The sequence below is a fragment of the Lactuca serriola genome, chromosome 7, assembly GCF_051521515.1.
Source record: "Lactuca serriola cultivar US96UC23 chromosome 7, Lser_US96UC23_V15, whole genome shotgun sequence".
Classification (NCBI taxonomy): domain Eukaryota; kingdom Viridiplantae; phylum Streptophyta; class Magnoliopsida; order Asterales; family Asteraceae; genus Lactuca; species Lactuca serriola.
The window spans coordinates 199,802,617-199,817,708 of record NC_136414.1 but is presented as its reverse complement, the minus strand read 5'-3'; positions in this window follow the sequence as shown (position 1 = coordinate 199,817,708).

Genomic DNA, 15,092 nt, shown 5'->3' with positions numbered 1-15,092 from the left:
ATAATCTTTTATCAAGGCTTCTTGAACTTATACACCTTTGCCTTAGATAGTTCATATGTGTGTGTAAACAATTGCTAAACCTCACACTTCAAATTATGGAAAGGGATACCGTAACCATAATCGAATTCGAGAATGCAATTTTACAATCACTATCTTCTTAAAATCTTTCTTAGTGAAAGCATTTCCTCACAATCATTTTCATGAAGGAGGAAATCTTTTGACACTTAGATTTAAACGGTGTATGTGTTTCTATCCATGTGAATTTGTCAAAACCGAAGTTTACAACAAATTGAAACTCATATGGATCGAAATTTCTTAATCTTGATTTCTTTGCCTTATGGTAGCACAGCTGCCCACCATGTCTTCCAATTAGTTAAGCAACTCACCCTTTCCTATCAATGTACTCTTCATTGATCAAGGTCCTTGCCTTTTATGCATTCAAATGAGAACTCATAGGACTCACATGCATAATTAACTCAATTGGATCGGCATAGAATCAAAATAATGTCAACACGATGGGTTGTAAACCTCAACTCGTGTGCTAGTGATGACCGATAAGGTCTATTTGATTTGTTCTTGAAACCTTTCAAGACCAATAAGACTCCCAATGACTCCTTGACATATAAGATTCTCTTGTCAAAACATTTCTTGACAAACAAATATTCAAGAGTTAGTGTAGCTTTTATCAAAATTCTTCATAAATTGGTCCTAGTTGGTCTTTGTCTTATCTAAGAAATCACAACTTTCCACATTTGATGAATGTTATAAACCTTTCTAATACTTGTCACTCAATGTCACAATCTTAACTCTAAGACTTGTTTTGGAATGAAGTATGATTGACTTTTTGATCTAACCATTTCTTCAATTCTTGATTCCTCTTCTTAGAGATACAATTGTACTAAGACACACTTAGAGGATCAATTGAGATATGGTTCTTAATCATTAAGACCTATCATAAAGCATAAAAGCTACTCTCCATTCTTCTTAGAATGGAGAAACTTTTATCTTTCTGCCTACTTGATTCTTCTTATTTGTTTTGCTATTGATTTAAACCTTTTTAATCAATTCCGAATTATACTTAATCTTATAAGTATAATCATATTTACTAAACCTTTAGTAAATCATGACGAATATCTTTGTTACTCTTATGGTGAACTTGATCAACACGCAACTTTGTGTGCTCGATCTCCAAGTCCTTCACTTGACACTTTGTCAATGAATTTGTCTAATTTCCAAATATGAAATTTCTCATTCATCGTGCAACCAAGTTGCATGATTCCAAGTTTCTGTCCAATTGAAACTTGGGCGATGAGAAACTCTCCCTATTTGGTAAACTCTTGACTTTCCATAAATAACATAATAAGAACCAAATCCATTATTGCTAATAATAGAAACATTTTAACATCAATTTTTCATACACGCCATTGCAAGGATAAATAAATATTATAAAATCAAAATTTATTTTATTGCGGAAAAAATTTGTCCTTACAATGCAATTCATTGAAAAACTATGCTAATATATCTTTCTTAGCAATCTAATTCTAACTCTAAGTAGTAGCTCAAGAATCTAATCTTCAAGAAATGCGATTGAAATCCATTCCTTCACGGTTAGATTCTGCTCACTTCTTCCCTTAAGCTTCCTTTCTTTTCTTCGATCCTACAAAACATCAATTGTAATCTTATCACATTATGTATTAAGAATCTAGAATAGAAGCTTAAAAGAGTTAGTTAATGGATTTTATCTATATTAGAGCCATACGTTTCGACTCTCCCATCTCTTAGATCTCTTAGGTAAATGAGACAGCTTCGTCTCCAATGCCCTTTCTCTTGGCAATAAAAGCAAATTGACTCTTTTGGAACATGACATGGAACTACTTCAGACATTGCCTTTCTCTTATGATAAAACTTTTCGATCATAGCATGTCTTTCGTTTCCATTGTCCATATCCATGAAGGCAGATTCACTAATCAACTTTGCTTTTTCTATTGCGCCAAACCATTGCTGATTCAGCAGCAATAAGCATATAGGTGAGATCTATAAGGGTCACGTCGCGGTTCATCATATAGTACTCTCTTATGAACACACTATATGAGTTAGGAAGTGACTGAAGAACCCAATCAACAGCCATTTCCTCACAGACAACGGATCCCAACATTCTTAACCTATCAATGTGTGACTTCATCCCTAGGACGTGTGCACACACCGACTTTCCTTCTTTATGTTTACTTGCCAAAAGGGCTTGAGCGATCTTGAACTTTTCAAGCCTTTGGACTTGTGGGTTAGGGAGAATAATTTGAGGAGGAGGAGGAAGTGAAGTATGATCTCTTGTTCCTCGATCGAATCGTGGAATATCATCTTCATGTGGAGTGCTTGTTCCACGGGATTTGGGAAAACCATAGTTGTCGAACTTTGACATCTACAATACGGGAGAAAACGAATTCAAGTTAGTTGATTGAATGAGTCCTTAGAAAATCACCCAAATGAGATACTAAGGCTAGGACCCAACACAATATTCTACAACTCGGGAGAGGGATGCCGTAACCCTAATTGCAGAATATTTGAAGGTAAGTGAATGACGATTCACTAATTTCCACCACGAAAAACGAAAGGAATTTAAGTTTTAAATCTATGAAAACTCCTAGATCCTTTGAGATTCATTGAACTTTCAATGGCATGTTTAAATCTCGATATGCCCCTCTTGTTTGTGACTAGGATGCCGAGGATCACAAAGTGGGTGTGAATAACCATGCAAACTTACATGGTGCCCTCACATGTTACAGTCACCTATTCGATGTGCCGGTAAACCACACACGCTCCACCGAACTATGACAAACATTGAGTCACCCTTTGCTACCTTTTCTTAGAACCATTTAGTGTGCCGGTAAACCACACACGCTCCACTAACGTCTTTGCAAGGGCACAAAGTGTAATTTCATGGAATTGCATCAATTCACTTTTGCCTAAGTAACTAAGATTGGGAATTTTATGAAAACATTTAGTTACTTTAATAATTCATTAAACTTATAATGGAAGGTTTCGTCCTATCATACCCGTTCGGCTAACGACCCTCCACTAGTCAAGAGTGCGGTGGGTAAGAGTGGATACCCATTCAATTGCCATTTTATAGGCAATTTCCTTAAACACCCCTTATAGACCAGCTTCGTGAATGAGGCCTACTAACGGTAAGATTGACTTTTACTCATACATATATATAATGTTAGACTTTTCATGTTATATATAGTATAGGGTGTATTTTACACTTTTAAAATATTAGGTGGTCAAATTTAATAATCATACTTTTAATTCAATTAAATTGCAAACCTAAACTTTTATGGATTTATTAAACCTCTTTTAATTACACACCTTAATTAATTAATAAAACCATAAGGGTGTGATTTGAACTTTTTCAAAACAATACTAGGGTTTTAGAATTTAACATTCCTAATTAATCTTTTAATGAACTTTTAAATTCCAAAACTTGAGGGCAAGTTTTGAAACATTTCAAAACATTAGGGTTTTAACTATTTAAATTTCAAAACAACAAAACTATTGGGTTCAAATTTAAACTATAAAACCTAAAGGGGAAGATATGAAACATTTCATAACACAAGGATCAAATAAAAAATAATCTAAAATTAACATTTAATCACATAATTATCCATATTTGATTTATTTAATGATTTCTTGCAAAACAATTTATCAATTTAATCAAAATAATTAATCAATTATCACATAAGGAAACAAATATTTTATTAATTGATAAATATCTTCAATTAGATCAAGAATATAGTCAAATATATCATAAAATCGGATTTATATTGATCTAATATGATAAGGTAACTATCCATAAGAAAAAACAACAAGAAATCGCGAAGATATCCCCATCTCACGAGTTGACTCGCCGAGTCAAGCTTGGACTCGTCGAGTCTGCATGGACTCGGCGAGTTCAGCTGTGGACTCGGCGAGTCCAGCCTCCAGAACATCAAAAATCGAATTTTTTGAACATGTAATGCATCAATACATTTGAAACCAGTCTAGGCTCTGATACCACTGATGGGTTTTGGTCCTATGAACATTCTATGTGCTCATACAAACCCTAATGCTTGGATCTAGGTTTCTGTATTGTACATGCAAGTTATCCAAGACTATTAACCCTAATTCTATCATTCAAGTAATCATATTAACATAATAATAGGTTTAAGATGTTACCTTGATTGTTATGTAGCAATAACAATCCCAAATCTCCTTGTATTGACTTTGGAAGGCTTAGAGTCACAAGTGTCACTCCTCTAATGGTTCACAAACACCATAAGCAAGAGGATGAAGAGGAGAGAGGTTAGAGGCTGCCCAAAAACATGTACAAACCCTAAAATAAAGCTTCACCACGTTTTTGGGTCATAAGGGTCTTATATATAGTTAGGCAATTAGGGTTATCTAACAAGGAAACCCTAATTTGGATGCTTATGCCCTAAGCAACCCATAGACTCCTTTAATCAAGCCCTTGGACGATTTCCTTATGGGTTTCCCATTAGAATTCGTCCACCCCTTGATTCAAGACAATCCATGGCCCAAATTGCAATTATCCTATAATTACAATTCCAGTCCCTTAAGTTTAATTAATCTCTTTTAGTCACAAAACTAATTACCAATTAATTATTGACTAATATTAATTAAACAATATGATTTCTCCTTTAATATATTATTCCCATAATATATTAATAAATCATATTTAATCCTTTTTCTCCATAATTCATCATATCAATTTGCTTTGGTGAAGGCAACCCAAAAGAACCATGCACCATCGGGTCAAGTACATACCAAAATAGTTATGGACTTAGACACTAATCCAACAGCGTTTTCATGTGTTTCTTACGGGTCTGGATCTATAGACTTTTGAATATTTGATCCTACCCTAACCCTAATCAATAAGAACAGAACAAAAGGCCAAATCAAACATTCTCAGGCTATAAGATCTTAATCATGTACAATCGTGATACATACACAAGTAACTATAGTAATGATGTCAATCTCATATAAGTAAAACCCTAGTCTAGCAGGCATCATGTAATCAGACAATTCTATCATGCAATTCCTAAAAATCCCTAGCCTAGTACTAGCATGCTGTTCTAACATGTCACATAATCAACTAATTGTATGGTATTTTGGTGTTTATTTACTGGCTCCGGCTGATCGTACACCCTGCATCATCCTTTACTAATTTTGAAAACTATTTAAATCATTTTGAAAATCTTCCCTCAATTTGAGACTGGATTCACACGAATGTTCCTCCAATGCACTCAAACCAAGGCTCTGATACCAACTTGTAACACCCATAAAATTCAAGCCAATTTAAAACTTTTTCAAGACATTTAAAACGATTAGTTATTACAAATTTGTTTCCAAAATAGTCTAATATCAGAGTTTTCCCAGAGACAATAATAAAATACGAGGAGTTGTACGATCATGCCTTTGCCTTGCCTTGATCCCCTTAATATACCTTAAACAACAAACTGAAACTGTGACAATTGTCAATTTTCAGGATTGTCGAAGTCAAATAAAGTCAATAAGTCAAACCAATCAACTCAACTATCCCTAGTATATTTGGGTTTGCAATATGTTAGCTACTGTACAACTCGCTATTTTAATAAGAAGTTATCACTTGGAAAGTTCGTATGATTGAAATTCTTAAACCCTAAACGGGATAAGTGAGGTAACAAAACGATAAAACACTATTGCATACCCTTCGGGGGTATGTAAGACTCTTAAACATGGCTTAATGGGGTTTACGAACCTTGAGTTGCGAAGCTAAACACTAAAAAAGGTCACAAACAAAGTCTCTTTCAATCTCTCTTTATCAATCTTAATCTCTCCTAAATCTCTCCCAAATATCTCCTAAATCTCTCTCAAAATCTCTTTTAAATCTTTATAATCATTTGGGGCATCCTGACACTTAAATTGGTGAAAACTGCTCAAAACGGGAAGTTTATATGAAAAACAGCCTTAAAGGACCGAAACTCTCTATTGGAACCGAACGTCTTAGAGCCGAAGCTCCAAGGACCGAACCCGAAGGTCCCTTAAGGAATCGAAGCTGTAGAACCGAAACCGAAGTCTCCCTTTCGCTCCATTTCGCCTTCGGGTCAAGTTACTTCGGACCGAACCCACTTTCGGCCTGTTTCGCCTTCAGGCTATTTCGGGTCATCTCACCTTCGGTCCATGGCAGTAGGGCCCGAACCTCGGTCGTATCTGAGGAACTTCGTAGGAAGGCCTATTTCACCCGGTTTTCGACCATGACTCCGTTTTAAACCCGTTTTTCATTATTTTAACCTGAGATTTTCACCCGAACTCATATTTTGACATAAAAGACCCTATATATTCATAATTTAAACTCATTTTTTAGGGAAATCTTTATTTAGGAATAAAATCTAGTGGGTAATGCTTAGAGGTGGAGTTTTGACATTACCTTTGAGTTATGACACAAGTAACCCTCTACACCCACTCCACGACCATACTCAGTCACTATTCAACCATACCTAGTCAACTATTTGTCCTTGCACCCTCTTTCTCCAACTCATAATCTTGATTTAAGGCTAGAAGTTATTATCTCTCCTCCCACATCATTCACTCTTTCTCAAAGAAGAATAAATACATTTCTCTCACTTTCTCTCTCTCTCTCTCTCTCTCTCTCTCAAACTCGAGACTCTATGGTTGTGATTAAGCTTCTCACTCACTTTTGAGTAATTATTTCCATCCTACACTTGATTATCTTACATCCTTTCACACAAAACATGGATTCCTTACACAAATATCATCATATTTTTTCATAGAATCTTCGAATCTTCAAGCATCTCCCAAGTGTTCTTCACTTGGAAACTCCTTTTCTTCATCATCCATCCACTAAAAACACTCAAGGTGAGTTCATACCCCCACATTTTCAAGTTTTCTTCAAGTTTTAGGGGGGGGGGGATTACAAGTAAAAACACCAACAACTTAACCAAACTCAAACATCAGCTTTCATCAGAAAAGTTAATGTTCATTCACAAATTGTTTTAGACATCTTAAACTTCTTATTTTTCAAAACTGTATTGCGTGCAAATAGTTCAGGTTTATACCATTAAAATGACTACTTGCAGATCTCCATACGATTTTTCTAGAATATATGGTGATTTTTACAAAACTGACGATCACTGTAGCTACGAATTCAGACCAGTTAGTGAATATGAACGTTTTCACACCAGTTAGAGACTTGTAAAATAAACTCTCAAAGTTTACGAATTTAGTTTTTGACTTCGTATTATTTTTCTGTGATTTTTCTAAGACAATGCAGAAATGTTAAAAACAAATCAACAGCTTATAACTTTCATCAGACTTTGTAGCGTGTTGAGCCAAGTGTTAATCTTTAAGGATTTCATATTTTACAAGTGTTTCTTGTTGTGGTATAATTATATAATAGGAAATACTCACTAATTTGTAAGAATCCTCCATCATTACCAATAGTACAAGACAAGGCATGATAAACATAGTCATGTTTTGGCTATACATTCGACTTACATAGAAAAGAGTTCTTTTACATTACAAAAGTTTTGGGTAAACTATAATAAGTATAGTTTATGTTACATATACATTATAAAAACTTTTGATAAACTATGGTAAGTATAGTTTATGTTTCATATACATTATAAACAATTATGTTAAACTATAATAGGTTTAGTTTATGTTTCATTTACATTTCAAACTCATTACCAAAGGTTTTTCAGTTCATATAAACGGGGTGCGAATACAAAGTACCGGGTTTATACAAAAAAGGATTTTCAGTTCAGTTCACGTAAATCTATTAATGAATAAATTTGTGAGACATTCTCTTCATGTTACCTTCAAAGTAACAAAGTCAAAAGTCCTGTAAATTGTAACCAGAGTCTCTTGTAAGGAGAGCGTGATAGTTGTGTATAGATCTATATTGGGTCTGACAAACCCACACCTGAGCTGCATGCAACAGCTAGACCGGCAGGTCCGGGGTGACAAGTTTCATTTAACTTGCGACTAGACCTGACAAAATTTGGCACGACACGACAACCCAACACGAACCCGACACGAAGTTAGCGGGTTAGGGTTAGAGATTTGGACCCGTTTATGTACACGGGTTGACACGACACGACACGGTAATTAAATGGGTAGGGTTAGGGTCAAGACTTTCAACTCGAAGATGACCCGTTTAATTATATATATATATATATATATATATATATATATAAGTTTCATATTTTTATAAATATTTTTAATATTTTACATTTGTAGTGCCCCAAATTCAAGCACTAAAAGTAAAATTCAAATTTTCAAACTGACTTAATTGTACTCCTCCTCACTACCTATCTCATTTCCTTCCTAACTCTAACTCTTTCCATTTTGCTTTCTAAACTCACTACTACCTCCGTCCCATATTTATTGTCCAATTTTTATTTTTGAAGTCTTTATTCTTCAAATTTGACCTTAAATATTTTTGTTTTTGATATATAACACTTAATTTTCAACCTTAAATATTTTCCGTTCCACTTCCCAACTCCAACATTTCTGTTGAAGCAAAAAAGTGACCCTCTTGAACTTCAGCTACCACAGCCTCCTAGGCACCGCAGTCAAGCAAGCTTCATCAACAATCATCAACCGAAGCGTTCAGTACGGCAGTCTCTATCAAGGTTAAATTTGTCTTTTCTGTAAAACGCTCTATTGTCCAGTATGCCTTGCATGTCTACTCTTAGAGTTGTAAATCTATTATCTGTATGAGTCTCTATAAATAGAGCTCATCCTCATGTATTAAGTGTGTATCGCATCCAATTCTAATACACATCTCAAAGTTCTCTTTCTATCTTACTTATCCAATCTTCTTACTCTCTTAATCAATCACAATCTCTCCTCGGAGCAAGTCCTCTGTGACTTAATCACTAAGTTTGATCTCACGTATTAACTTGGTTTGAATGCACTCCTCGTTATGAATCAGCTTATGTGTATACTTGATATAACAATTGTTGTCATTTACATTTCTTTACTTTTCCGCAACTAACTCTCTAACTTTTAACTCTTAATATTATTGTTGAGCTTTTAGATCCTTCGAGATTAACTATTCCACTCTATACTTGTTCTAACGTTTGTTCAAGTGTGTCTCAAAGTTTTTCTCTCAACAATTGGTATTAGAGCCATAGTGGTTGCTTTTTGTAAATCAGAACTCTGATTTTTCGAAGAGCCTTCTATACCACTGAAGCTTATTTCTAAAAACAAAAAAAAAAAAAACAAAAAAACTTCAACGTGGCACAATCGTTATCTTTGAATATTTCCAGCAGTGTTGGTGGTTCAAATCGAGCCCCAATACTGGTTGCAAATGAATATCATCACTGGTCACAAAGAATGGAAAGATACTTAAGAAGACTTGGTAGAGATGTATGGAGATCCATATAAGAAGGACCACATGTTCCAGTCCTTACACCAGTCCAAACTGACGGAGCTACAAAAAGACTTGGAGGAGGTCAACTAGCTATGAGTCATCCCACAAAGGATGATCTAGATAAAATGGAAAATGATGCTATTGCTTTTTATGAAATCTCATGTGGAGTTGCTCCTGACAAGTTTGATATTATCATAAATTACAAATCAGCAAAAGAGATCTGGGAAGTTCTCAAGAATCTGTACGAAGTCTCAGAGCAAGCTCAAGACAAGAAGCTCATAACTGCACTCAACGAGTTCAAAAATTCAAAGCTCACACTGGCGAAAGCTTGGAAGACTCCTTCAAAAGATTCAACCTGATTGTCACCAAGTTATCCAATGCGGGCACCATCCGCAGTAACCATGAAACAAATCTTCAGTTCCTTAATGGCTTGGGAAGACATTGGACTATGGCCAAAATGATAGTCCAAGGTGATAGAAAGATTCATTTCTTATCACTCTGCAAACTCTATGGGGAACTCCAAGCACAGGAATCCACGGTACTCAAAGACTGTGCTGACTTTGGAGGACCTTTGGCTCTCACAGAACAAACCCCACAAAACCAATCTTACACTCCCTCATATGATACTTCACCACAGTCATACGAAGCTGATACGGAGTATGACGATGAAGAAGAATTTCAAAAGGCAATCACTCTTGTCAGCAAACAATTCAATCGACTACCACCTCACTCCTTTCGCAAAAACCAACAATTCTACAAACCACCTTTCAATCGTAACTTCAACCCACAAACAAATCACTCACATTATCCTAAAAATTCTCATCCACCACCGCAATCTCACAATACTTAACCTAAGGAAGCACCGCAGCCTACTCAAACCTCTGACTCCGGTACTCCCTCAGAAGACAAGACTGATGTTGTTGTTTGTCACAAATGCAACAAAGAGAATCACTTCGCAAGAGATTGTAAGGCCAATGTAGTTAAAGACAGAGCATTATACCTTAGAATGGATCAAGAGCTAGAAGAAAAAGAGAAATCAAGGGCATACGTAGCCCATGTCAAGAGAGACCATCAAGTCTGGTCATCCGGAGATGAAGATGAAGCTATCAGCAGTGTAAATGGCAAAGGGAAAATCTGCATGATGGCAACTATGGATGATGAAGGGTCTACAAACATGAACAAAAACTACTGCTACATGGAAAAGGATGGAACTCTAAGCATCGTTGAACATATAAAACTCATGATCCAAACTCTAAATTATAGCATGCAAGATTGTCAACCTTACATAGATAATCTTAATGACACATGTGCTGCCGTCCTTACAGACTATAACAAAGCCTTAGATGAGAAGAACATTGCGTCCTAGGAGATGTTCCATGTGAGAGGACGACTGGATAACAAAAGAGTCAAAATGGCTGTGTTAGAAACAGATTTAGAGTTAGAAAAAGATGCAAGAATGTTGAGTGAAACCCAATTAGAGATAGCTTTGTATTAGAGAGATTTAGCTCAAACTGAAATTGTACGTTTAAATATTTTAATCAAAAAATCGTTCAATGATAGTGAAGCTATTGAAAGTTTGGTAAACAATGGAACCATGGACAATACATACAATTGGGGTTGGTCCAATGGATATCCTACAACAATGGATTCTTCACCCCGGTTCAACAAAGACAGACTTTGTGTCCCTCTAGACCGAGAATTTCATTTCCCAGCCAATGACAAGACTTTTCCTGAAGATATCAAAACTCACTTTGGTAGACTGCACAATCTAAGCAACAATTGTGTCATTGAGGAAATTGTGCCCGAGGTTTCTGATCACACATGTGATCAAACTCCTATCGATAGCACTACTTTCCTGAGTTCTCAAAACTCATCCGTAGTCGATGAAGAAATTGTCATAGAGGACACCGAAATCTCTAAAGACTTTCCATCTCTATCCTTAGGCCACAATGTTCCTCACTACAGTCAAAAGTCTCACATAAGTCCCACTAAAGTCCCAACTAAGACATACTCTGCGGTAGTCAAGTCATCCTCACCGCAGTCTTCAAGCAAAAGTTCTGCCACTCTTCAAACAATTTTTCATGAATTACCCATAGAAAATTTTGAAGTAGGTCAATGTTCCCAAATCCCAGAATCCTCAAGTTCTGATGACTCAAGTCCACGTTTTCATAAAATTTCCAAGGATTCCAGGAAACCGCAGTTTAATAACAAAGACTGCGGTTCACCAAAATCCTTAGCTAAAAAGGATTTCAAAGAAGAACCTCGCTCCCGAGGCACAAATAGACAAATATTTTCAAAAAGCAAAAGGCATGTCAGATCCCAAAAGTCCAAAAGTCCAGAAAAATTTGTTTTCTCACACTATTTTTCAAAAGATCCTACCACCAAGAAAACGTCCATAAAGGAATGTACAGTTTCAACAGTCATTCCTAAGTCATTTGACACAACTAAAAAGGGTTCAAAGTCTTTTCAAAACGGTGTTTTTCAATTCTATTCCTCAGATGGTCCAAAATGGAAAGGTATTTTACCCACACCAACACATTTGAAGTAAACGTCAAAATTTTCTCAAATGGAAGGGTATTTTACCAAATCCAACAAAAAGGACACAAAGATCTTCACGTGCTAAACCTATTTCAAAAAAAACTTTTCAGAAAAATGACAACACTCATGTCAGATCTTTTCAACCTCGGTCTAATAAAAAAACAAACAACTATGCCTTTAGACCGCTGAACAAACGAGGTATCAAAACTAAAGACAAAATCCCAACCTATGATTGTCAGTGTAGTTACAAAAATCAGAAACCTCGTAACTTTACAAAAACACACTACACTCCAAAATTGCAAAAACGTCCAGGACTAGGTTTAAAAGTTGACACGAAACCAGTCCCTGCAACCTTGGTCCATGCATTACTCAGAAACTCACCTGTTGTCCCAGGCTCCAAACTAGTTTGGATGCCTAAACTAACCGTGTAATTCTCAGGCTTTATGCAAGGAGGAACAAGAAGATGAATGGTTAGTTGACAGTGCTTGCTCCTTGCACATGACCGGAAAGTTAGAATACCTTAGGGATTTCAGGCCTATATGCAATGGTGGAAATGTTACATTCGGCAACAATGCGAATGGAATCATTCGAGGTTATGGTGTAATCACTACGGGTAACTTCTCAATTCTGAAGGTTGTTGATGTAGAAAGCCTTAAACACAATCTCATCAGTGTTGGCCAACTATGTAAGGTAGGCCATCAAGTTGAGTTTGATGATCAATTTTGTTATGTTATGACGAGTGATAGGAGCACCTGCTTGATCACGTCACGATCCGAGTGCACCATGTATCCTCTAGATGTCTCTCTCATCATTGGAAAACCACAGCTGTGCTTTCTCTCCAAAGCTGTATCCGAAGTTAGCTGGTTATGGCATCGCAAGCTCGCTCATCTCAACTTCAAGTATATCAACACCTTGGTTACTGGAGAGATGGTTAGAGGATTACCCATTCTCAAGTTCAGCAATGACACCCTATGTCCCTCTTGTAAATGTGGTAAGCAGTCCAAGGCAAGTCACCCCATGGTGATTGACTCTTCAATATCTGAACCACTTGAACTTCTACACATTGATCTCTGCGGTCCATCAACCGTAGCCAGTCTTCATCACAAAAAGTACTTACTGGTTATAATTGATGACTTCACTTGCTTCACTTGGGTATTCTTCCTTAGACTCAAATCCGAAACACCGCAGATTCTCATCAACTTCATCAAAGAGATAGAACTCCAGATCAAGCTGCTTGTAAGATGCATCCACAGTAATAATGGAGCCGAATTCTCTAACCATCCACTCAACAACTTCTTTGTGTCTAAAGGTATCACTCCCAACTTCTCAGCTCCTTATACACCTCAACATAATGGCGTACTAGAGAGAAGGAATCGTACATTAGTCGAAGTAACCAAATCCATGCTTAACTTCGCACACCTTCTTCTTTACTTCTGGGCTGAAGCCGTAGCAACTGCATGCTTTGTTCAAAACCGAAGCATCGTGTGCAAACTCCTCAATAAAACACCATATGAGGGTCTCAACAACCGGAAACCAAATGTTTGTTTCTTTCACATCTTTGGGTGTAGATGTTTTGTGATCAATAACAGAGATCAGCTTAACAAATTTGCACTGAAGTTCGATGAAGGCATTTTTCTTGGCTATTCTACAAACAAGGTGGCTTACCGGGTTCTTATGAGACGTACAAGGCTAATCATTGAGAGCTTCGATGTGAAATTTGATGATTCTTTCATCCGCAACACCCCTCCATCCATTGAAACCACTGCCATCATGGAAAGTGACATTCCTGGTTCTTCAGGTCCTCTAAACCTGGTTGAAGTCAATTATGATGATCTTTTCGACCTTGTTGAAACTGCAAAACTATCCAAAGTTCTTGTGTCAGCAACTTTTCAACAACAACACGCTGATGTTTCTGGTCCGTCTCTATCCGAAGTAGCATCTCTCAATACTTTCACCTCTTTGGTTGAGGGGGAAAGCTCTACTCCGGATCAAGCAACAACCATCAAGGTTCCAATATTTAATGATGCTCAAGCTCCTCTCCTCAGAAGATCACTACCATCAAAAGTATCTTCGGATTCGGATGATGAAATCATAGAGACCATTGACACTCGAACTGATTCAAGAATCATTTCTCTCCCATCAGCAGTTCAGGGGGAACCTTCTCAGGTTCCAGAGGAACTCCCATCAACAATCCAGGGGGAACCTCTCCAAGCTGCTCAAGAAAATTTCATTCTCGCTCCAACAAGCCAAGATAATTCTGCAGGATGTTCTCAAATCCAGGGGGAACTGCCATCCCCATCCAAAGAAACCTTTGATATTGAAGACATTCCTTCTATCGCAGCCACTGACCATATGATGCCTCGTCTACACGTATGGACGGTGGACCACCCACCAGGTCAAATCATTGGCAATCCATCCGCATGTATCCAGAATCGATCTACCAAGGACTTATCTGACCACTGTCACTACGCAACATTAATGTCTGCAGTCGAGCCACGATCGATCAAAGAAGCATTATTGGAACCTGATTGGATTTCTGCAATGCAAGAAGAACTGTAAGAATTCGAAAGTAACAAAGTATGGCAACTTGTTCCCATACTGCAAGGCCATAATATTGTTGGAACAAGATGGGTGTTCAATAACAAGTTAGATGAATCTAGTGCGGTTATCAGAAATAAGGCAATACTTGTTGCAAAAGGGTATAGTCAACTGGAAGGTGTTGACTACGATGAAACATATGCTCCGGTGGTAAGAATGGAAGCAATTCGAATCTTTTTAGCATATGCTGCCTACAAAAACATCAAGTTACACCAAATGGATGTTAAGAGTGCCTTTCTCAATGGGGAATTAAAAGAAGACGGTAATTTGCAACAACCTCCCGATGTTGAAAATATTGAATTCCTTGAACATTGCTATAAGCTTCATAAGGCAGTCTATGGTCTGAAGCAAGCTCCAAGAGCTTGGTACGAGACTCTTTCTGAATTTCTAGTCTCTTCAGGCTACAAAAGAGGAGTGATTGATCCCACATTATTTAGAAAAGCAAACGTTGACCACCTTGTGCTTGTACAAATATACGTTGATGATATCATCTTTGGATCGATTGATCAAGGAATGGTGAATGATT